Source organism: Columba livia, chromosome 3, assembly GCF_036013475.1.
Source record: "Columba livia isolate bColLiv1 breed racing homer chromosome 3, bColLiv1.pat.W.v2, whole genome shotgun sequence".
Lineage (NCBI taxonomy): Eukaryota > Metazoa > Chordata > Aves > Columbiformes > Columbidae > Columba > Columba livia.
The window spans coordinates 77,593,314-77,615,444 of NC_088604.1; the positions used below are offsets into that span (position 1 = coordinate 77,593,314).

The 22,131-nt window shown below is 42.9% G+C and overlaps 1 long non-coding RNA gene across 3 annotated transcripts in view; it reads right to left on the reverse strand.

Moving 5' to 3' along the window:
• Positions 1 to 22,131, reverse strand: part of LOC102092664 (uncharacterized) — a 42,171-nt gene that overhangs the window by 2,420 nt on the left and 17,620 nt on the right. For 2 of the 3 annotated variants that reach the window (XR_272318.3, XR_002421527.2), the window contains 2 exons: positions 11,510 to 11,772; positions 10,947 to 11,345 (listed from right to left, as the gene is read on the reverse strand). This is a non-coding gene — a long non-coding RNA (uncharacterized LOC102092664). Of the gene's footprint in view, positions 1 to 10,946; positions 11,346 to 11,509; positions 11,773 to 22,131 lie in introns of those variants that run through there. The other variant, XR_010471480.1, reaches the window with a different exon arrangement.

Below are 22,131 nucleotides of genomic sequence, written 5' to 3' on the forward strand. Positions count from 1 at the left end.
TGCTGGAAAACAGCTCGATCTTGACTGAAAACACATAGCAGACTGCAGAAATTCTATAAGCAAAAACAGGAATCTGGCTGTGAGTGAAGTGATTAAACAAGAGCTTTAAGGTTCAGTAAGAAATGTCTTTGTGGCATCTGGAGACATTTGAGGTGCCTGACACTCCTCATTTTACATCTTTGCTCACTCTCAGCCACCACCTTTGCTCCAGGGGAAGGTCCTGTTTTAAGCTCCTTGAAGCAGTAGAACAACTAAGCAGCTTGCTGCCTGCCAGAGCACACGGCTGTGGTGCCACACACAGTGGCAAGTTGGGCTGGAGAACTGCTTGACCCTTCTCAAGCCACCAGAACCGTTGTCTTTGGGCTTGTCTTATTATGTGAAAGTTTCCTGTCCTTCAGCTGCTGGAGCAGGGAGCAGGAAGGTAGACAGTGGAACAGGCAGAAAAGAAATTATTTAGTTCCCTCTGAAATAAAGAATTGGCTGACATACACATGCAGTTATATATGGTTGTCACCAGCATAAGGCAAAATGTATGAAAATCTATCTCAAAAGTAGTTTAGCTTTTGTAAGTAGCTAAATTCAGGCAACTGGACTGGAACTTGATTTTAAAGTGGATACTAGTCAGGCATGATATAGTATGGTCTATTTTAGGATACTTAAAAATTGTTACATTTTTTCTAAGCCCTGAATTCTTCCAAAAATGTCTTGCCATGCTTGGGCATGAAAGCTGTGAGGCTGGATTCTCCCAATGCGTCTCTCCAGGGAAGGGCAGCATTTGGGGGCTCAGTCTGGCTGAGCCTTTCCAAGTGCAGGGAGCACTTCAAGGAACCAGCTAAACCATCTCCCTCCAGGCATCACAACTCTTCAAGACTGAGTCGACATAAGTGCCTGTAGAGTCCAAGACTGGGGAGTGTGATTTAGGACACACCTTATACTGTTCTGAGAGATAAGAATTAAAAAAACTGGTTCCCTAATTTCCAACTCAAAAGGCCAGTGACAGAGCTGTGAGTCACTGCAGTGATAGGAAGCATTGCTGATGGCTGGCTTCTCGGACAAAGGAGACCTGTTGTCTCCATGTTGATTGGTGTCATGGACTTTGCAGGAGGAAAAGGAGACTTCTAACTGTGCCTCATGAGCCTCAGCTGTTGGGGCAGGCAGGGGATCATTCAGCCTTCAGTGCAGGCTGCAAAGTAGTCCAGCCGTCCGCTCAGGATTTAGTTGCTACAGTACATTTTGAAAGACAGAAAAATGCATGTTTAGAGTAAGTCCTGCTTTGAAAACCCAGTCCTCAAGGCTCCATGGACAGATCTATGCCTTTGGTTCTTAATGGAGCAGAGCTGACAGTGGTGGGTCAGTGGTGGTGGGATGGAGGGCTGAGCTAGGGCTGACTGCAGTGCCCAAGAGAAACTGCACCTGGGATGAAGTTTCTGTGACGCTTCAGCAGAAGGGGAGTATCAAGGACTGGCCATTGGTGTAAACTCCTTTTATGAACAGAGTTGAATGCTCTTATTTGCTATTTTTAATGATGCCACTTTTTCAGGTGTGTTGACAAACTAAACTCGCCAACCCAGGCTCTTCCCTGTTGCCCTCTGGAGGGAGCTGGGAACCATGGGTTCCCAGCCGCGCCTGCGCCCACAGGCGCTGCACTGATGCGGGTTGTAACACCTGTAAGACTTGCTGGCATGACAAGCGTCTGCCTGTTTACACAACGTGTCTTTGTACCTGGATGATGTTGAATGAAATCCTCAGTACCCTCAAAGCGTGACTGGGATATCCCTGTTTATAGTTGCTTAATTGTTTTGCATGGCTTAGAACAGCAACTGCAACAAGCACAAACAAGCAAACCATGACAAGGGATGCTTCCATCCATCTCCAGGCAGTGCCTATGATCTTTCCACCGTATGCATTTGTTTTGAGGGGGAAACGAAGCATCTAGGTCAGGATATGATTTTAATAGGCAGGACTAGTGCAGAAAAACCTTGTAATATGCTGCTAGTGACATGCTAGGCAGAAATGACAGTAAGCTCATGGAAATGTATGGAAATTCGGCATCCCGCCTCTCCATCCCCCTCTCCTCCCCACCCTCTGGTATGTGTGACTTTGAATCTGCTTTTCAGAGCCCCTGCTGTGCAGGGGCTGTCCATCCATCTGGCAAGGTTACAAACACATTTCAGCACTGTTGACAACATGCCTGATGTAACCTCCTTTCTATAGCCTCTGCTCTCCTCCTTCCAATCTTTGTTTCACATGGAGGAATGTAGCCCTGCAAAGCAAAACCAATGAACCATGAAGAATCACAGGGCCCAAGCTCTCCCATCCCAAGAGAGGAGAAGGTGGAGTGTAAAGCACAAAAAGAAGAAAGGGGAAACGAGGTGGAAGAGCAAGCTAAAAAATAAAAATAATATCTTACAAAAGGAGGAGTGGGGGAGAAAGGATAAGGAGATTGCCAGCAGAGATGGGCTGCACACTCACTACAGGGGTTTAACACTTGGTTATTACTTGCTTTGCAGCTATGTCACATCTGTCAAAATCTCGGATTCTGCCTGTTGACGTATTTACATTATGCTCACCCATGACAGCAGCAAGCCTGTCACCAGCTTCCCCTCTCCTCTCCGAGGCTGTTAAAGAGGGAGAAAGTTTTTGTTTATTTGTCAGTTGCATTTTTTTTTCTACTGGGACACTTTCCCTAGCCTGGTCACAGAGTGGGCCCCAGCTATAGAAACTGGGGACAATGATATTGCAGATGTTGGTTGTTGATATGGCAGTTGGGACGGCATGTTGAAGCTCCCGCGTTAATCAAGAATTCCATGTACTTATTTAGCTAAGAGCTAAAGTGTTTATTTAGCTGTTCAGTAATTTCTTCTGCTTTCTTTATGGCAGTAAGGCAAACTATTCTGTACACATTAATCAGAAGTTCTACAGCTCATGTCTTTAGGACATTTCATTAGAAATTAGCTAAGAAATAAACAGGAACAGTCAAATCTCTCCCTGATACAACTCCGTGGAATAGCTGTTTATACGTTGACAGCCAGTGTGGTGAATACAAAATATGTGAGTCAGAAGCATTTAAGGTTGAAACAGACCCTTGGTTTTGTTTTCCTCAGCAAGAAATTTAAATTGTCCTGATAATTTATGGAGGAAGCCTATACCTGCCTAGCTTGATGCCTTCGAATGAGAGCATAAGCAGGAGAAGCTTTTCTGAAGAATCTGCAGAGGGAAAATTTACTGTCAGGAACTACAGAGCTTCCCTGGCAATTTACTGAGGGGTGGTGGTACACTGGCAAAGGACTGATCTGCAGAAGGTCAGCTTCTGCTTCTGAGTGCAACTGCAGGCACTGTTCAAATGCAAGCGCCAGTCTAGGTGTTCACACGTCTGTAGCAGTTGAATCAAGTGTGTTAGCAACCAATGCAGGAGCATCTTTCCATTTTTCCACCTCATTTTTTTTTCAAAAGCAAATCACACAGTGACTGAGCCTCACTAAATATATGCCCTTCAAAAAAAAATTATTCCCCTGTGCCTTAACTTCTGAGACAGTGGAGCTTCCTGACACAAGACCTGATATGGACCACCAGTACCTGTCTATCAACTTTCAAAAAGAAGTTAATTTATTTGAGCCTCACTATTTGAATGTCACACTGCTTGTACTAAAAACTGAGCACCTAAAAGACAAGGAGAAGGGCTGTATGGCTACCGCTTTTGCTTTTATTTAGAGCTTCAAAGGCAGTTAGAAAAGACAGGCATGGCCTGCAAAACTCACAGCCAGGTCTGCAACCTTGAGAAAGTTGAGAGTTCAGCTGGAGCCAGTGGAGCCTCCTCCCTCTGTAACAGCTCAGGATCTGGCCCCAGGCCTCTGCCTTTCAAACGGAGCCAATATGGAAAATACTCCACACCGGTTTTGCAGGTTTTTTCCCCTATCTTTCTAACAGGAATCGAAGCTGAGTTTTGGTTATCCTCTGCTGAAGCACACAGGTTACCACAAAGTCAAAACCTGCTTACATAACTGTAGAGGAAGATCATGTAGCTACTTGCAGCATTCATATCTACTATACCTAATCAAGTTTGCCAGGCAGCAAATGAGAGATGGGATCACTCATGTGCTCTATTACTACACTTAAAGGCCTTTTAACAATTTGCTATTGTTTGAAAAAAATTGCATGTCATCTGTTATTAGTCACACTGTTCCTCCCAGGAATATAACCTTTATTGCTGTTACTAGGTGTGTATACCTAATGTGTTTGGTCCCACCTCTTTTGCTTGTGAACCTGTTATTTTCAGTCACCACATTAAAATAGAAGTACTTCATTATTTGGACTGTGTTGCTTCTGCACAAAATGCCATGATATTTATTTTCCTCTAGGCTATTATAGCAAGATGAGCAGAGTGTTTCGACTGCATTGTTTAGCATGGTAGCATCCCTGTTTTCCCTTGCTATTCACAAATTATAAATATAAATGGTTAAAAAAAAAAATAAAAATATGCTGGATTGTTCTCGTTTTGTGACTAGCTGAAACTGAAACCCTTGCTTTTGGAATGGGAGCTTGGGAAGGAACATGGTAGCAAATGTCCAAATGCAGTAGCTATATGCTCCAGTGAGGCACTCAGAAGTAACCCCAGTCATGTACAAATATGGGGATTTCTTGCACATGTTTCACCATGCTCCCCCTTGGCACCTGGGAAGCTACTTAACAAAAAGGTGGCACCATGACTCCTGTTGCAGGATGTACAATGATCCTCTCTGCACCATACCATGGTCACGATGACCAGCTTCTTTACCACACTGCTGGGCTTTGTTTTGCTCGCTTTCTGATTGTAATATCATCACTTTAGTGTGTGGCCTGAGCACACAGGGTAAGTTCCCAGCCTTGACGTGACTTCTTTTATGATAGGTTTTCACCTTTTGTTGACTTTGCCTATAATGAATATTTTGAAAGGCATTCATACTGCTGTCACATGGGCTGGGTCTTCTTTTCCTGCACTTAATAGGAAATGTGGATACAGATGCCACAAAGACTAGTTAGCTGACCAACCTGTGCTGCATAGGGACAAAATGGCTGGAGAAGATCACAAATCATCTGACCCAACTACTTCTTTTTTTTTTTTTTTTTTGTGGCATTATCTTGATTTACAGTGTTTTAATTAGAATTTATTACCTTAGTTGCAAGCAGTAGTTTCTGACCTACCAGTCCCTTTCTTTCTCCCTGCTGTGAGACAGACGCAACTTTCTGAAGAAATTTCACATCTAAAGCTGAATACTAAACGTCACAGGAGAAAGGGATCTGGAGAGAAATGTTTGCTTTTCCCCAAGATGATGCTTTAGACTGGTTTTTCCTTTGTCCCTGAAGATGTCAGCTTTGGAGTTCATTTTCCATCAGCACTCTTTGCAGCTTAACACTGAAAAGTGTTGTTAAGGTTGCCAAATTATGTGCTCAAGAAATTAGGTAATTTGGAATACATCATGTCTGAAATCATCTTACCCACATCTCTTATCACAGGGCCTATCACAGTGACTATACATTGGAGATTGTGTTCCCTTGATGGGCAGATATTCAATATTTTCTGTTTCAAATGCAGCTTTCTGCAAATGAAACCTCCTTTTCTGTGTACAATACAAACCCTTCTCAGAAAGCTGAGTGTTTCCTCATCTGGTTGTTTGCCAGTTGAGCACTACAGTCTTTGAATCCATCTAAAACTTTGATCCAACAATTCCCAAGCTGCCTTCCCAGTACAGCCTTTCTGGTGAGCCCTGTAACACCCCTCTTCCTTTGCACCATGGCTGAGACTGGGCAGCATCCTCTGCTGTTCTGCTTCCAGCTCTGGGGCCAGGCTCCTGGCTTCATGGTGCTTCCCACAGGCCACCCATCACCCTGCAGGCTGATTCACACCTCAGGACCTGAATTTGTACGTGACTTTGCACCACAGCAGCACTATGAGGGGTGGCGGTTGTCTGATTCCTGTTTCACAGCTGAGGCATAGGAAGGGTAAGATCAAAAGGTAGCACTGATTTCAGCACCTTGTTTCAAGTGATGAGGGTATGATGATTTGGGCATATTTGGCAATTTACATCACGAAACACACCTACTAGCATTGTCCGTTGTCAGCCTCCACAGCTGGAAGTGCTCCAGCATCTCAGGTCAGGCACCAAAAAACAGAAAAAGAAACAGGGCATCAGTGACTACTAACGCCAAATTTGGATTAAGAGATGTGTGTCAAGCATGACATAGGATTTCTTTGATGACTGTAAGAACAGAATTGCATTTTTCAGAGCAGTCATCAGTTGCTTCAACCTTGACATAAGCTTTTAATTTCCTGTACTTCAATGTTTAATTCACCCTGTAGCTCCCGATTTCTGCAGAAGATTTCTGCAGAGCTTCTTGCTCTTCTCTAGTCTTCCTCCCACCATCAAATTCACTTTCAATCCCATCCCATCCTAACCCATCTCATTTTCTGCTCCCTGGATTTCTCCTTGTGCTGGTGCCTTTGCCCAGGCTACTCTCTTTCACCCAGTCCCAATCTCCCTTCTCTCCAGGTCCTGTGAAGCCTCACATCTTCCCAGTGCCCTTGCTTCATCTGCAGGGCCATCGCTTACCTCCTCAGTTCTGCCTCAGTTCTCCTTGCCAGCCCCATCTTTGCTCGGTGCCAGCTTTCCATTCCTCTTCCTCCCCACCCCAGCTTGCCCAGTCCATTCTCCAGCTCCTCGCCTCAGAGGAATGAAGGCAGCAGCCGTCACACCAGCCACTGCCCACAATAAAGGCGGTGGGGGATGAGCTTGTCCACAGCGCACTGGGGTGGGATGACACCCTTCGCTTAGCACGATGTCTGGCTTCAGTGTCTGAGGTGGGCCCAGGGGAGACACCTTAATAGTAAAACTAAACTAGCTAACTAACTAAGATGGTTACATGTATAGAAATACAAGCTGTTTCCTGCTGCACACTGGGAGAACACAAAGGCTACTTCAATAAGAGTTGTCTATCACAGATATGTTACAAACTGAGAACCTATCACAGAAGTAAAAGGGAAGGTGCAAGTACATAAACTAAAACACAGGTTCATTTTTCAGATGTGGTCATTTGTTGCTTTTTTTCTTCTTGTTATTCTCCTAGTCAGAGGAGAGGAAGCAGAAAAAAAAATTATAAGGTGATAAAACCAACAATATACAGCACTTGGTATTTCCAATTACTTGAAAAATCTGCTCAGAATTATGAGCTACAAATAAATACATCTATGTGAGTAAAGACCACTTTCGTCCCTCAGCAAATCATCATCTCCTTTTCATCTCCCTACAGTTTCTACTGCGAGTTATGGCTGCACTTTCCTTCAGCTACATTCAATGTTTATTTTTTATTTTTTTGCTCTTGGCTCAAATCGTTCCATGATGCTTGCACAGCTATTCTCTGTGGAAATACTTTTTCTTCCTCTTAATATAGAAAAAAGTCCCTCTGTCAAACAATGAATCATACCACAGGAAAAAAAAAAAAAAAGGGAAAAAAAAAAAGCAGACGACTTTGCAAGACTTGCTAGTGCTAAGAGTCCCCATAAAGAGTCAATAAGAAGTTAAAAAGGTAATGAAAATACCACAACCACGTGGCAAAAAGAAAAAGGAGAAGAAAGTTGATGAAAGAGTGTATATGCTGAGGGAGTGGTCTTTTAGCCTTTTCACTGACTTTTACAATTTCACCTTAACAATTTTATGAAGCAGAAGCTAAGCAATATTAGCTCCACATTTGGGCTTCACCAGGAAAGCACTCCTCCTTGTAATAACGCAGAGACTTCAGAATGCAGAGCTCCCTTCAAGACTATTGTCCTGGTGAGTATCAGCCACTGATCACCTGCTGCACTAGTACTGCAAGACTATGACCAAGGTGTCCTGGTGGATAGTCTGGGGGCAGTTGAGATTTTATTGTGCTCTGACACAAGCTGTTGTCAAGACACCTGCCTTCCTCCTGATGTTCAAAAGTCAGTGATGCTTCTACTGAAGGCTGGTTTGTGCTAAGTAAGATGATGTGAACTGAGACATTGTAAAGGCAGGCACCTATTCTCTTCTCATGAAGGACTTGTCTCCAAGAAAGGGTCATTACTCAAATGATGGGGAATTGTAAGGAGTTATGCCACTACAACTGTTTACTGTAGGAACAGTAATCAATGCCTTGAGTCATTACAAAGCCTGTAGAAACACTTTGAATATGCAAAGCATGCACTGAATAACTGACACAGGGCTAGACCAGAACCTAATGGGCCCTCTGAAAGAGGCTGTTCCTGGCCTAGGAGGCCAGGAAATGACCAGAGATGAAGATATGTACATTGCTTCTTGGATACCACTCTAATGGTTATACCTGATCAGGGATAAAGTAAAGTTCCTCAAGTCTTGGTGCTCCTTTCCCAACACAGGAATTGGGAAGTATCAGTGACAACACCACCACTATCTTTTCAAACTCTGAAGTCATACCTTTTGTTCACAGGAGCACAATGTGAGCAATAACTTGCCCTCGTCTCTTTGGTCCATAACACCAAAGACAGGTGGGTCTTTAGATATTTGTGAAGATTAGAGGTGGAGTGCTGCAAACTTTGAGCTGCCACAGACACACTTAGGATAGCGAAAGCCAGTCAGTTAATGGTACAAAGTCAGTAAGAACAAGTTAAAGTGTATTAAATTCCTGTACAGATGCCCTCTTCTGGGAATAAAGTCATCCTCTAAAAAGGATTATGCTGCAGTGAAAATATAACACACATCTGAATGAGTCTACTCACCTGAGGATTTAACACACTCTACACCTGTAATTTGGGTAATTTAATATTAACATTACACATTGAGTTGGTGTGCTCTGTCTCCCCACTTCTGTCTCTTTTGAAGTAAGGTCTTCTTAGTCAATACTGGAACCTTTTTTTTTTAACCTGTGCATCTGCACTGACTACCATTGACTCTATATAGCCCCATGACACTTCCATAGTACAGCAAATACATGCGGTGGCCCTATTTCATATTAGTATTCTCAGGAAACAGGTCAAAAAGTATCCCATATGGTATGTAGCATATGTTTTACTTAGAGCACTTCCAAGAATAAAGAAGGCCAAGTTTGATTCACGTGAGAAGGCACAAGCACTGCACAGACACCCATCCGTGTCAGCTCCAAAAACGGAAGACCTATTGTCATATCATTATGCTATCACCATTGCTATAGCTGATTAGTTCTGCTGACAGGGAAGACTAATTACCTTAGGCACAGCCCTGTTATCTTCCAGCTATGCATCCTTAGGGAATCAAACTAACATTTGTTATTGCTAATAAACAGCAGCCCATGTCATAAGGTGGCCCTAAATCAGTCAACAGTAGCCTGGGATTTGTGGCACTGTGTTCATGTGTGAAATTGAGGTAGCCCCAAAATCCCCCTTGAGCACTACCCAGTGGTCAGCAGCAACGCCTTTCCTTCATCAGTCTGAGTGCCACCTTTTGTAACATTCCCAGTGACAAAATTTCAACCTGATGGCCAAAACAAGTCTCTTATGTTCCCTTAGACATGATCAGATAATTTTTTCCTGATGATCTATCGATCTAATGTACTGCAGTTTCATTGATGTTCCCATGTTAATTACACTCTTGTGTGGCATCACAGAAACTTTTGCTTGCTCATGCAGTGTAAAGTACCTTCAGCTTAATTAACCCCTTGACATACATTGTTTTTTCCAATTTCTCTTCAGACCAGCTGGTGTTCCTTCAGACCATCAGCACTCAGTTTGGTGAACACTCCTCTGCATTGCAATAACGGTGCTGTTTCAGCAGTGACTGCTATGACGCAAGGGCACAAAGCCACTTTGCAGCACAGTTTTCCGAGGAAGGCAGCTGAGTGCTCTGGTGCGTGGAAGCCCCTGGCCTCTTGGTCCAGAAATTCTGCATTAGCTCGGTGAAAACAGAAATTAGAGAATTGAAGGGCACAAGAGCTAAAGGCCCTGAAATGAAGCTTGTGAACTTGCATTTGCATTTAATGCCTATCCCTACATAAGAAGAACTTGGCCCAGGATTGTCAGGGTTAGCTGTGTACAAGATGCAGCATACTGAAGTGGTTTACCCTATTAATCTTCATTAGCTCCTTTCCTTTAAATTCCCTCAAATTCAACATGGGGACCTCCACTCATTATGGTCAAGAAGGCTGTTACTTCATGTGAAGAACACACAGGTTTCTAATGGTGAGCTCCTATTTAATTGAATTCAGTGAATGACAACACCATGACATTGCTAAGATTAATGACTCAATAATTTTTGAGACAAGGCAAAAAGTGAAGTAAATCGATTGCATTAATTTTTTTTCCTTGGAAACAGCACTGCATACCAGCTCAGCAGTGTCCCATGGAGGACGCTTTCCTGTTACACTGTGAAGCCCAGCTATCCCTTCTCTGTTCAATGCTTGTACTCTGACATCACTTTGGAGTAACTTTTAAAGTAATTTCCTAGTTGCAGGGATGCAGGCTGACAATAATTGAGCTGAGATCTTGACAAACCCAATGATTAATGCCCAGGGCTTTTTGGAGCAGAAACTCCCGTTATAATTAGATTATTCAGGAGAAGGAGAGAAGGTGTCAGAGCATGAAACAGAGGGCTGCAGTGACTGCCCACCTCACTCTTCAAAAAGTATGAATAGTTTTTAATTTCTGCCATCTTGTTAGTAACTCTTATTCACATAAAAATTGGTTAACGCCTAAATGCAATGTCAGATGTAATATCTTGTTTAAAAATGCATTTGCAGACAATGAAATGGCTTCTTCTTTCCTACATGTGGCAGAAGTTGAGATGGCTTTTCACATAGTATCTGTGACAGTGTCTCTCAGAAGTGCCTCCATAAAATGTAGAGAGCAGTGTTTGGTATTGCTCAACATCATCTGTAGTATCACATTTGTTTTTTACAAGAAGCTCACAGAAAAACAACAGTTTCAAATCTAGTGAGAAGACTCGGCATTATTACACAGGTGTAGTGTTTTATTTGCCTGCAGAAGACAGTGACAATGACAAGTATTCCAGAACAAAGATTTTGCTAATAATTAGGATATAGATTACAAATGTTAAGCAAAGGATCCTGAGGGTAATGGAAGACAGAAGTAAGGTAACTCTTCATATGATACCATCTGGAGTCCAGAAACTAATCACAGGTGTTGAGAAGAAAGTTTTCTCAAGTGAGCTATGTGAAAACTGGGGTATTTGAGCTTTGGATGACATAGAAAAAGAGTCATAGCATTTGCCCTCTAGCCTTCCCTTCCTTGGTTGAATGAGGAGTGACAGGGGAGATGGCAGCAGGCAGCAACAGCTGTCTCTGACAGAGAAACTCCATCTTATATCCATAAAGGGAGATTCTGGTGCCTATTTTAAGATAAAAGAAAAACATAAAATGTCTGAGATCCACAAAGGATCTTTACCAGTAAGTATAATCTTAACAGTGGGATTTTTATTACTTCATCTGTTTGTATCCTGTTGCATTAGTGCAAGTACTTTTTCCTTAAATTTTGTCTGATAGTTAAGCTTACCTGGAGTTAACACATAATGCATGACAACATGTTCTTCAGCCAAAGTTTGGTGGCACAGAGAGCAATGGTCCTGGCATGGATATCCTGCTTTGGAACACAGTCCTTTCAGGAAGAGAAGGCAGCTTGGGATCGCAGAAGCTTTGTTGGCCTCTCCAGGATCTGCTTTCTCAGGGATCTCCAGGAAGAAGGACCTCTTGGAAAGCAGGCACAAAAGAAAACCTCCAGGCATGTCTGAAGAGGAGCACTCCCAAACCCTGCAGTTCCTGAAGGATCATAGAACAATAGAATACCAGGTTGGAAGGGATCACAAAGATCATCCTGCCCAGCCTTTCTTGACAGAAGTGCAGAGGGTGATAACAATGCTGTATCTCTTGCCATTTCCCCATTCATTCTCTGGGCTTCTGGGCTTTAAATCTTAGAGCAGATCCAAATGGTGTGCAATGGTGCAGAACAGACACAGCTGAATCAGAGCATGAAAAGGTCAAAGCTGGCCACCACAACTGAGCTCCCAGTTCCTGTGGCAAAAATTGGAGAGGGTCCAATGACATCACTGCTGTGGCAACTGCAGAAGAGCCAATACTGCTGAGAAATGGGGTCCTTACAGGCTATCTGTGTCCCCATGGCTAGGGGCTGTCTTCTTGCTAATGGGCTCTTAGATGTAGGGATTTGGGTGGTACTTTAGGAAGAATAATAACATGAGAAGAAAGGTCTGAATTCAAGCCTACTGCCATGTGATGGGCCTTTGAAATTTAATGCAAACCAGTTGTTTATGTAATTTGGGGACACCTGCAGCTTAGGATTTCATCTTTCTTCTTTGTTGTCTGACTGAAGGGAATTTCATCACTGTAGACATTTATATGAATTGCAATTATGTTTCTGCTCCAGTGTACTTTGTTTTATAATGGCCAGTATTGAAGAAGAAAAAAGAAAAAAAGGCATTTTCAATCGGAAAACAGATCATATTCTACATCAATGGCTAAATGCGATCTCCTTGTTTTAGTGCTGTATCATTTACCTTGCTATCCAACTGCAAACCACCTCACCCAGTCCTAAGTGCACAAGACATGACATGAGCAGGGAAAACTGCTTCTTTCAATATTATTGCAGCAGCACAGAGAGTTTATGACCCTGAAAAGATGGAGGTTTACAGTTACAGTACACTGAATCATTACAAGTTTTAAAGAAAAAGGGGCAAGAACAAGTTTTCCCTGAACAATAAATAATCTTTTGAGGTTCAAATACCTTTGGTATGAGCTGATGATAAGCACTCAGTGACTGAGACTCCATGCCAAGGCAGAACCTGTGCTTTCAAGGATTTCTGCAACATTGTTCTGACATGCCTGGACAGAGACTTATTGTACACTTAAATCACATTTCCATGAATGCCTACTCCTTCCTTGGGGTATTGTCATCTGTGCAGTCCCAACTTTAGAGAAGATGGCCTGTCTCTGAGTAGTGCTAGAGGCTCACAAGTCTGCATGAAGTTCACAAGAACTGAAGTTAAAGCTCGTCACTGCAATTCAGAGCATGCATGCCACAAACCAGGCATTCAGAGGCAACAGAAACCATTTCAAAAATTACAGCCTTTGGGAAGATCATGTCATGTGCAGACTGACATGAATTCATGGATGTTTGGCCAGGAATTCCAGCCATTTGAAGGGACTGCTAGCAGAGAAGTATGCTAATAGTCTGCCTTTTTCTCAACCAGAGGGAAAAGCACTTCTGATGCCCATAGTCAGAAGAATTTTCTCCAGTAATGTTCTCCATTGAATCTAGGAGCAACTCTAAGACATGGCTGAAGGAAGAGGCAAACACAGGGATGGAGCAGAGTGAACACTGTTCAAAGACTCCCCAACCATGTACAGATCCATAAAAACAGCCTTATTGCTCTTCCTGCCACTGAGGAAGTAGGTACGATGGGGACAATGACTGGCCTTGTTAAAAGGGCTGTCTCAGCAACAGTCACTGCCTTATACACTCTTGCCTTCTCTTCCTGGCAGGAGCAATAGGAACCAGTCTGGTGTCACAGGTAGAGCAGGCAGAAGGAAAACCAGCAAAGATATGGACTAGTGGGGTGTGAATCACTTAGAGTTGCTGTTTCCTCTCACCTCCACCACAGCTGGCTCTATAGCTTTCCCCCTCCCTACCCTCTCATTTATTGGAGTTAAAGATTTTGTAAGTTCTTTGTTGACAAAGAACATCTCTAATGTATTCCTCATTAATGCGGCACAAGTGGGCAGAACTTTGGGGAAGCCACACACAATATATAGAGCTCTGGGGTTTATTCTGAGACAAAAGGCAGGGATCCCATCAGGCTTACATTTGCCATCGTTAATCAGCAGAAGAAAATATCCTTCAGCAGTGCTGACAGTTCCAGTTTTGGCTTCCTACTAGATTTAGACCAGATGTGACTCAAGTAACCAGTTGTGGAAAAAAATAATAATAATTCCTTCTTATTTTGTAAGCAAGAAACCTGCAGATGCTTAGTTCCTAAACAAGCTTAGTAGTGACAGTGATGCATGCAAGTGGAGCAGTCATTTAAATGGGTTGCCAGTTCTCAGTTGTATGTTGCCACATGCCTTCACTGACTTCAGCTAAGTCAACGGCTAGTTTAAATGGAGCATTCTCCTTTGCTCTTCACCATGGGCCAGAAGTGGCTCCCGTTTTTCCTCAGGGGGAGAATATGGACTACTTGTTCCCTCCTAGGAAAGAGAGGCTGAACAACTTCCATCACAAGAATTTCCAGGGGCTTGCAAAGATGACTGAGTAACCCCTCTCTTTTCAGTGCTAACAGCTCCTCTCCCCACTTCCCGGCAGCAGCATCAGTGTCTCCCTGGCACTCTGCCACCAGCAAAGAAGGACATGGAGCCAGTCTTCTTACTACATGCTCACAGACACCTACCATAGATAAACACTTACTGTGACGACACCCACTCCGCGCCACACTCTTTGCCTTATTTCGTGATCCTGCTGCACTGGAAGGAGATGACTGAGAGAGTTCAGCCAGAGTCCCTTATCTTTCTTCTTTTAACCCTTTACTAAGAGTGACACCACCTATCCAACACATTGTCTGCATTCCCTCCAAATGGGCCTGCACCCCTCTGGGCTTCACAGGCATTGGAACTTGCCTGGAGTTCTGTATGTGTTCAGTTTTGTTGTGCCACAACTAAGAATGGTAGATAAGCCACTGCAGGACATTTGCAATACTCCTACGGTACAAACCAACTGCAAACCCATCTTAATCCTCTTTCTAATTTGGCTTGGGCATTGCTTTGTGTCACCACATAGAGCAGTGGTATCAGAAAGTCTTAGTGAGTTTTGCCACACTATTTATCCAACAGGGAGAAATGCACCTGGGTTATGCTCACTATGAAATCGGTAGGAACGTGTGAGGTAAACACTGAGTACTACCTTAACTGATGTTACATACTGTTTTTAAATGTGCTGATCTTACACTGATTGCACTAAGTATGGAACTGAGCTTACCAATAAGAATATGAAGTGGGTTTCAAAATGGCTTTACAAAGATTTCTGGCATTAACTTTCTTCTTGACAGTGTCAGCAGGACCCAAACTCATGAAGAGCATTTACACAGCCACAATAAATTATATTTTTATTTGAGAAAATTTGCATAAATTTTTCCAAGTGGCTGAAACAACAGGAATGGTATAATTGACCTTCTAGGAGTCTTTGGTTACATTACAACCAACAAATGATATGGATGTTGGTACTGTATGGTGTCTTTCATCCAAATAAGACAATATTCTCAAAATGTTAAGCAAGTGGAAAACAACTGTGCCTGGCCACAGAAATACTCTCTGTCCTGCAACTCATGATGAAGGGCGGAGAGCAAGGTAGGAGGACATGTCTCAGAGCAGTGGGTCTGAGTTGTGCCTGGCAGCATTATGAACACAACCAGCAGAATGGTGAGTAATGGCTCATGCCAAAAAATATCTTCCAGCTTTGAAGTAAGTGGTAAACTGCCAGATCAGGATAGATCTGAGGCATGCACCAGAGTGGGTATTTCTCTCCTTGTCTGTGTTCAGTAAGACTGTAGATGGGTACTGATGTGTGTTTGTGTATGATGTGTGCATGGGTCCAGATCACTCAACCATCACTAAACCACAGTCTGCTCTGAAGTGGTAGACAGATGCCTCTAAACTGGATGCATGTCTACACAAAAGGTTTGTGATCGGTACTTCATATAAATAAGTTATAAGGAAACCGAGATGTGTAAACTGTAATAATGTAACTGGAAGTTACCCAGGAATCAAGGCAGCAACCTTTCATTACTGCTGTGAACACTGACGTGGAAGCTGGAAGAGCTCTACAAATGGTTAGATGTTTATAGCTTGCTAAAAAGACTACATCTCTGACAGCCAGCTGTCCCCTGGAACTATTTTATTGCACTGAGTGAGAAGGAAAAGAAAAGGCCAATTGCTGACCTACTTCTTGTGCCACCTATATTTGCCATGTGTCATTCCAGGGACTGAAAATGTTCTAAACTCACTTCACTTACATTTAGCTGTGCTTCAATGCAAGGCTGTGGAAATGCACAAATATAAAATAAGTGTGCTACAAATAAAATCAAATAACTGAGGCTAGAGAATAATGGTGAATGGCCAGGTAGCACAGAAATAATAATTTTCCTACTTTGAATTACATCATATCAAGGGAATTGTCGTTGAGTCCAGTTTTATTAATGCAATACGTAACTGATGCAGAGGAGGCAAAATGCGAACTCCCTCCTGAATTAGTCTAACCAGTGTGAATTGAAGGTAGACTAGGCCTCAGTCAGAACAAAAGAGAAAATAATCCCCTTGTAATGTTGCATTTAACACCTAGCAGGCAGGTGATAATTGCTTCAGTCCAAGGGGATTAGCACATTGTAACCTCATTATAATGTAAAATGTAACTTCCCTATATGGGGTTGTCTACATGGAAAACTTACAGTGGCATAAACAAAGGCGTGAATTCAAACTGATTCAGTTTTACTGGAATAATTCCTGGTGTTTATTTATTTGGAAAGAAGAACGTGTTTTATTTGTGGTGCTTGCTTTTTTTTTTTTTCTCTCTTTCTTTTTACTCCTTCCGTTTAGTCAATGATGGTTTAGAATTAATTTAAGTCAAAAACTACCACTATTATTCCTGAACAAGAATGCTCATGCAAAAAGTCCAGTTTGATGTAAAATATATTATTTGACTCTACATGTTTTATCAATGGGACTAATAAAATCTTCCTGTATAAACAAGCTTTAGGCAAAACGAAACTTTGCTTCAAAAAGATTATGCAGTTTCATGATAGACTTAAACAGGCCTGGATTCATCTTGCCACTGCCCTTAGTGCTGCCAGTAGCTTTTGAGGGGGGCTATATATCCAGACAGATCAGGTACCTTTAAGGTAATCTTACAAGAAGAGAATAAAGGTAAAAAACAGGGGGGGGGGGGGGGAAGGGGAGGGCGGTGGGGAAGAAGGAAAGATTCCTCTTCTCCATATTGGGGAAGGAACAGTCAGGGTGGGGAGTGAGAGATGGCAGGTTCCCTCCAGCTAGCAGAGGCTTAGACTGATGTTAGCTGACTGCAAAACCACACAGTACTTTTCTTTCTCCTGAGTGTGGTAACTTAAGCTGTCTAAAAACCAGATACCCTAGTCTGAGTTAGTCATTTAGGTTTTTTCTGTTGTCAATGGAGAGACACAGGCCTCACAGGCTCTTGATCTGCCTTAGGCTATTAGCTTAGTGAATCTTGTATCTCTTCATTATTTAACGCTAGGTGAGATGAACCCCTCCTTGAATGTCCAATGAAAGGTACTGAAGCAGTTCAGTCAACTTCACTTTAAATAGTGTGGGTTTTTTAAGAGGTTTTCCAAAATGAGAAACACTGGATGTCAGCCAAGTCTCTCACCAGCTAATGGCACCAGAGCGTTCCTAAACTAAAGAAGTATATGATTTGGAGGAGTCAGTTTTTATTAACTAGCAGGCATGCTTAAATCTAACACAAACTGTAATACATTTAAGGAACACTCATACACAGAAATATTAGACAAACATGCATTCTTGCTAAAGCAAAATGATTTTTGATCTCAGTGGGAATGCTGGCTTCATTATTGGTTGTAGGATGAGGTGCATGGAATACTTGCAACATGAAGATGTATGAAAAGAAGGCAGTTACCGGTGGTTCGGTGCAAAGTGAAATCCCACCACTAGAGCTGGTGCCTGAGCTGGCTTCCAGGGCTTCCTTCACTGGTCTGGGTTACCCAGCGCAGGGCTGGACCTGACAGATGGATGAGGTTCTGCTAGAGAGATGCATGGCTCTAAGAGCCTCAGTAAAAGCTGCTGTTGAGGAATAGGTATACTGACAATTTCATGTCAGTCTAGCTGCCCTTACACTCTGAAGCGGCTCTGCTTTGTTTATTAGAGCAGTAAAGTGCTAATGCTTTTTTGTAGACAATTCCTGAGGAAAATTTACAGATTATCCCTTACTTCGATGTATATCTCTTGTTTATTGCATCAAGCCAGTTCAGGAGGAAATAGCAAAAAGTCATTTTATCAAGGACCAGCACTAATTAAGGCTTAAGTCTACTCTGAAAATGTGCAGTGTTATGCTGATTTTGTAAGTGATCTAAGCAAGGAAAGGGGTTAAGAGAGCTCTGGCTCCCAGCCACAACATGTGGGAGTGGAGGAGTGCTGGTTCTGAGGGTCTTCTCCCAGATAATGGTGGAATCAAGAGTTTTATCACACATTTCTTTTCATTTCTTCCCTAAGGAGCAAGCCCTGAAGAGGTCTTACCTGGCTGTTATTTTATGCGTAGTCAAGGTCACAACAAAGAGTAAAATATGAAAATCTAATCTACTCTGCTAATGCAAAATAACTTCTTTCTGTATGTAACCTCACACAGAGTTCAACCACTCAGCTATAACAGGCTAAAGATTGCTTTCAAAGGCTTAATTCAATTTCAGCGAGTTTGCTCTGAACTCTCAGAGAACAATGTGGGGGCCACCCTGCCTTCCCCCAAAGGGATACATCGCAAAGCTCTCTGGGATGAGGTCTTTGATTTCAGGTGCACTCGTACACACATCAGTTGGCTCAGATACTTCCTTCAAATTTGAATCACCTGGGGATTTAGCTGCCTTATCAACAATGTATGTTGCCACTTACCAGGCATTTACATACCAGAGAAGCCTAAGGAAAATTCTTCTTCCATGTGTTGTAAGCTTTCTCTTAGTAAGTAGAAGTGTACACAAGGGCACATATTTTTCTAAAAAGGAATTTATGTTACAGACAGAATAGTGTGTAATAGCTCAGCTATGTTTTGCTCTAAACAAGTACGCTAAGGTTCTTTGGCCCTTTTTGTACATGAGTGATCAAAAGCATTTGTTAACTGTTTGGTTATTTTCTCACTGCTTACTGCATTGAGTGGAGCTGGGCACCAAGGAGCATCTGAAAATCCAAGTCACGTCTCTTCAGCCACTCTGAAAATACTGTTTCAAACACCTGACCGACAGATTTTGCAGCTTCCTCTGAAGCATGTGTCATTGTTAATACAGAGTACTGGCTATATATGTTAACCTTTTCTCATATTTCTGCCCCCTGTATATACTACTGATACCAATGGAAGCTTGTAATTTTGGGATATGTGGGATCATACATGAGATGGGTATCAAGGCCTGCATCCCTTCCTGGATTCCTGCAGTGTAGCTGGGAATGCTTCCTGAGCTCCCTGCCCAAGAACCTATCAGGTGGGCTTTGTTGCCAAATACCTTCCTTTATAGAGGCACTACTTTCAAGGATTTAGGATTCGCAATTGTTTTAATATAAATTGTTGGCATCAGTATCTAGCAATAAAGCATCTGTAAAAATAAACATGTTGTTCAATTTAATTGGAAGGATTTAATGGATGGGGCTGTCTAGGAAAAGGTCTTTTGTCAGGAAACAAACACTTATCTCCCTACAGCAAGTGCAGTTAACGCTTTGCTAATTCTTTATAAGAGACATTAATCTTTTTGTGCTTCTTTCCCCCAAACAACTGGAAGAAATTCAGTTTATTTTTAATTACTCTGCAGCATCTTTACTACATTATTCAACTCAGCTTTAATAATAATAGTACTTAGCGCATACATAGCATTTTACATCTTCATAGTGGCCTACAGCACCAACTAATGCATCCCAAAACATTTTGCACTTGAATTAAATAGGTGCACTACTGCAGGTAAAGACCTATTTCCTTTGCACCTTTTGTGGTGTAATTTAAGACTACATAAATGTAGCAGAAATCACATTCCTGCTATATTTCTAGGATGAGACTCAGGTCAAAGGATTTTGTGGCTTCCTAGGACAGGACCCAGGACAGGATTTTCTTGTTTTCTCTTTCCCTTTTACCACACTGATGCTCCAGGAATTTGTTAAGCACATAGCAGTTGCTAACCTCTGCAGTGCTATTTTTTCCCTTCAAGGTGGGAGTGTTGCTAGGCCTGCCCTGTTGTGTCCCTTAAAACTGCCTTTTCCGTCTTGCCTACAGAAACCCTCACAGCGGTTGGGCAGCTGGTTAACAGAGTTCGTGGCATCCCATGCAGACAAGCTTTGTGCCTCCATTTCCTACCTCATTCATCTCCTGCCTCTTAGCGCCACCCCCCCACACCCCCCGCAAGACCCCTGAGTGGCAAGAGCTTCCCACTGCTGGCTTGGGGAATGCCAAAATGAGCACTATCACAAAGGAGTATGTAACATTTTCTCCCTATTCTGTTTACCTTCAGCCATTGTTTGATGTAACTTTTGCACCACATACTCCTGCTGAGGAAAAGAGCTCTTTTGGGGTAAAATATGTGTAGTGCTCTTTTAGGCAACTGTAAACTGGAGGCAGTTCTCCAGCCTGGGAAAGGAGATAGAGAGTTATTTTTACTTTTAAATTCCTTAGGGAGAGGCGCTCAGATATGAGTGTGATGAGAGCCATACAAGTACATAGAGTGAGAGAGAGCAAGAGAAGGAAAGAAGTGATTAATGTGGCTCAGCTATGCTACTAGCTAGAAGATGAAACTGAACCAGCAAAACTAACATTTTGACAGAAAGATTCCTTTCCAACTATGGTCACTTTCAAGTTAGAGATACCAGCGGTACTAATAACCCTAATTTCAAACATCTCTGACAATAATAATCACCACCAGCCAGGAATAATTCCTCTTTCTAAAGCAATATGTCCAGAGATAATCAGTACCAGTTGCTCTTCCTGAGCTGCCTGCTATGCTCAAATCACTCCCAGGCCCCTCTCAGGTTGGGCTGGAAGTGGTCTGTCTCTGGTGAACCCTGCCAGAAATCAGCTGAGTGGCGACGCCTCACTTGTGCCGCAATTGGAAAAGAGCTGGTCCTCGGTGAGAAACAGTGCAAGAATCCCTGCACTGTGCCACAGCCAGGACCCTGGGGTGCTGCATCCTCCCCTCTCCTGCTCTGCAGGGCTGCTAAGAGCAAATTGCCAAGCCGGGCCCCTGGACAGTGCTGGACTGCAACACATACAGCTCTACTGCCAACGCCACCAGCACAGGAAACTCTATGGGACGTACAGGCATATATCTGCAAGTACAGGCAGCGAATGGTTGCTTCTTCTTGACTCTCGATTTGACTCTGGAGCAGGTGCCCCACCAACTGTCATGACACAGACCAGTTCTGAAATTAGTAGCAGAATAGTGGACTTGAACAGTGAGTCTTGTAGTCAGTTTTGGTTTTGGTTATTTAAAGAAGACAGAAATGTCTAGAAAATTCAGGCAGCAAAGTCAGCTGTGTTTCTAGAAAGGTTATGCATTTTTATGCTTTGTTTTTTTTTGGGGGGATGCTGTATCTGTGAGACTGTAAATATAATTAGTGTATGTATCAAACTGCAGCCTAAAAAACACTGAACCATTTTCCACAATGTGGACATTTCTCCTCAGGAACCGTTTGTGACTCACTGCTCCTGTCAAGCACGTTAATGTGCCTCTAAATTTCACCTGGCAGAAAATGTATCACAGTGTCAGCTGCATTAGGGAATGACAAACATAGCCTGATGGTGGTAGTGTCAGACACCTCGAGGTTGCTCTCAGCAAGCACAGGTGGAAGAGCTAACCTGCCTCAGCTCCAACAAAATAAAAGGACGTGCCCAGCTCGAGGACACACTAAGACAAGTTCAGCAACTTGAAAGAGCACTCATTAATCTCTCTATAACGAACCTTCTACGTTCTTGCAGGAAGGGCGTGTTGAGGTGGAATTTGTGTGACCTGCTTATAAGCAGCAAACTGACTTAGAAACAGTGTTTGGCATTTGAACACCTTCCGCTGTTTTGAAATCATCCACTGCCCTTGGCAGATACAGTCTGTGCAGTCACCAGAGGCTTGTTGGCCCCCACGAGTGGCTGGGATGTGCTGAAAAGGGGCACACTCTGCAGCATGGGTGGCCAATCTGCTGCAAAGGTGCCTGTGTTGGTGTTGACCAGAGGAGCTCCTAACACCTTACCCTGCTTTTGGGACACATCCTCGTAGCTGTTTGCTTCACGGGTGTGCCAGTCTGCACAGCATTAGTTGGAAATATCCCAGTGTGTCTATGAACTGTTTCTGCCTCTAAGTGAGAAGACCAATGCCTTTAGCTTTGCCCATACCA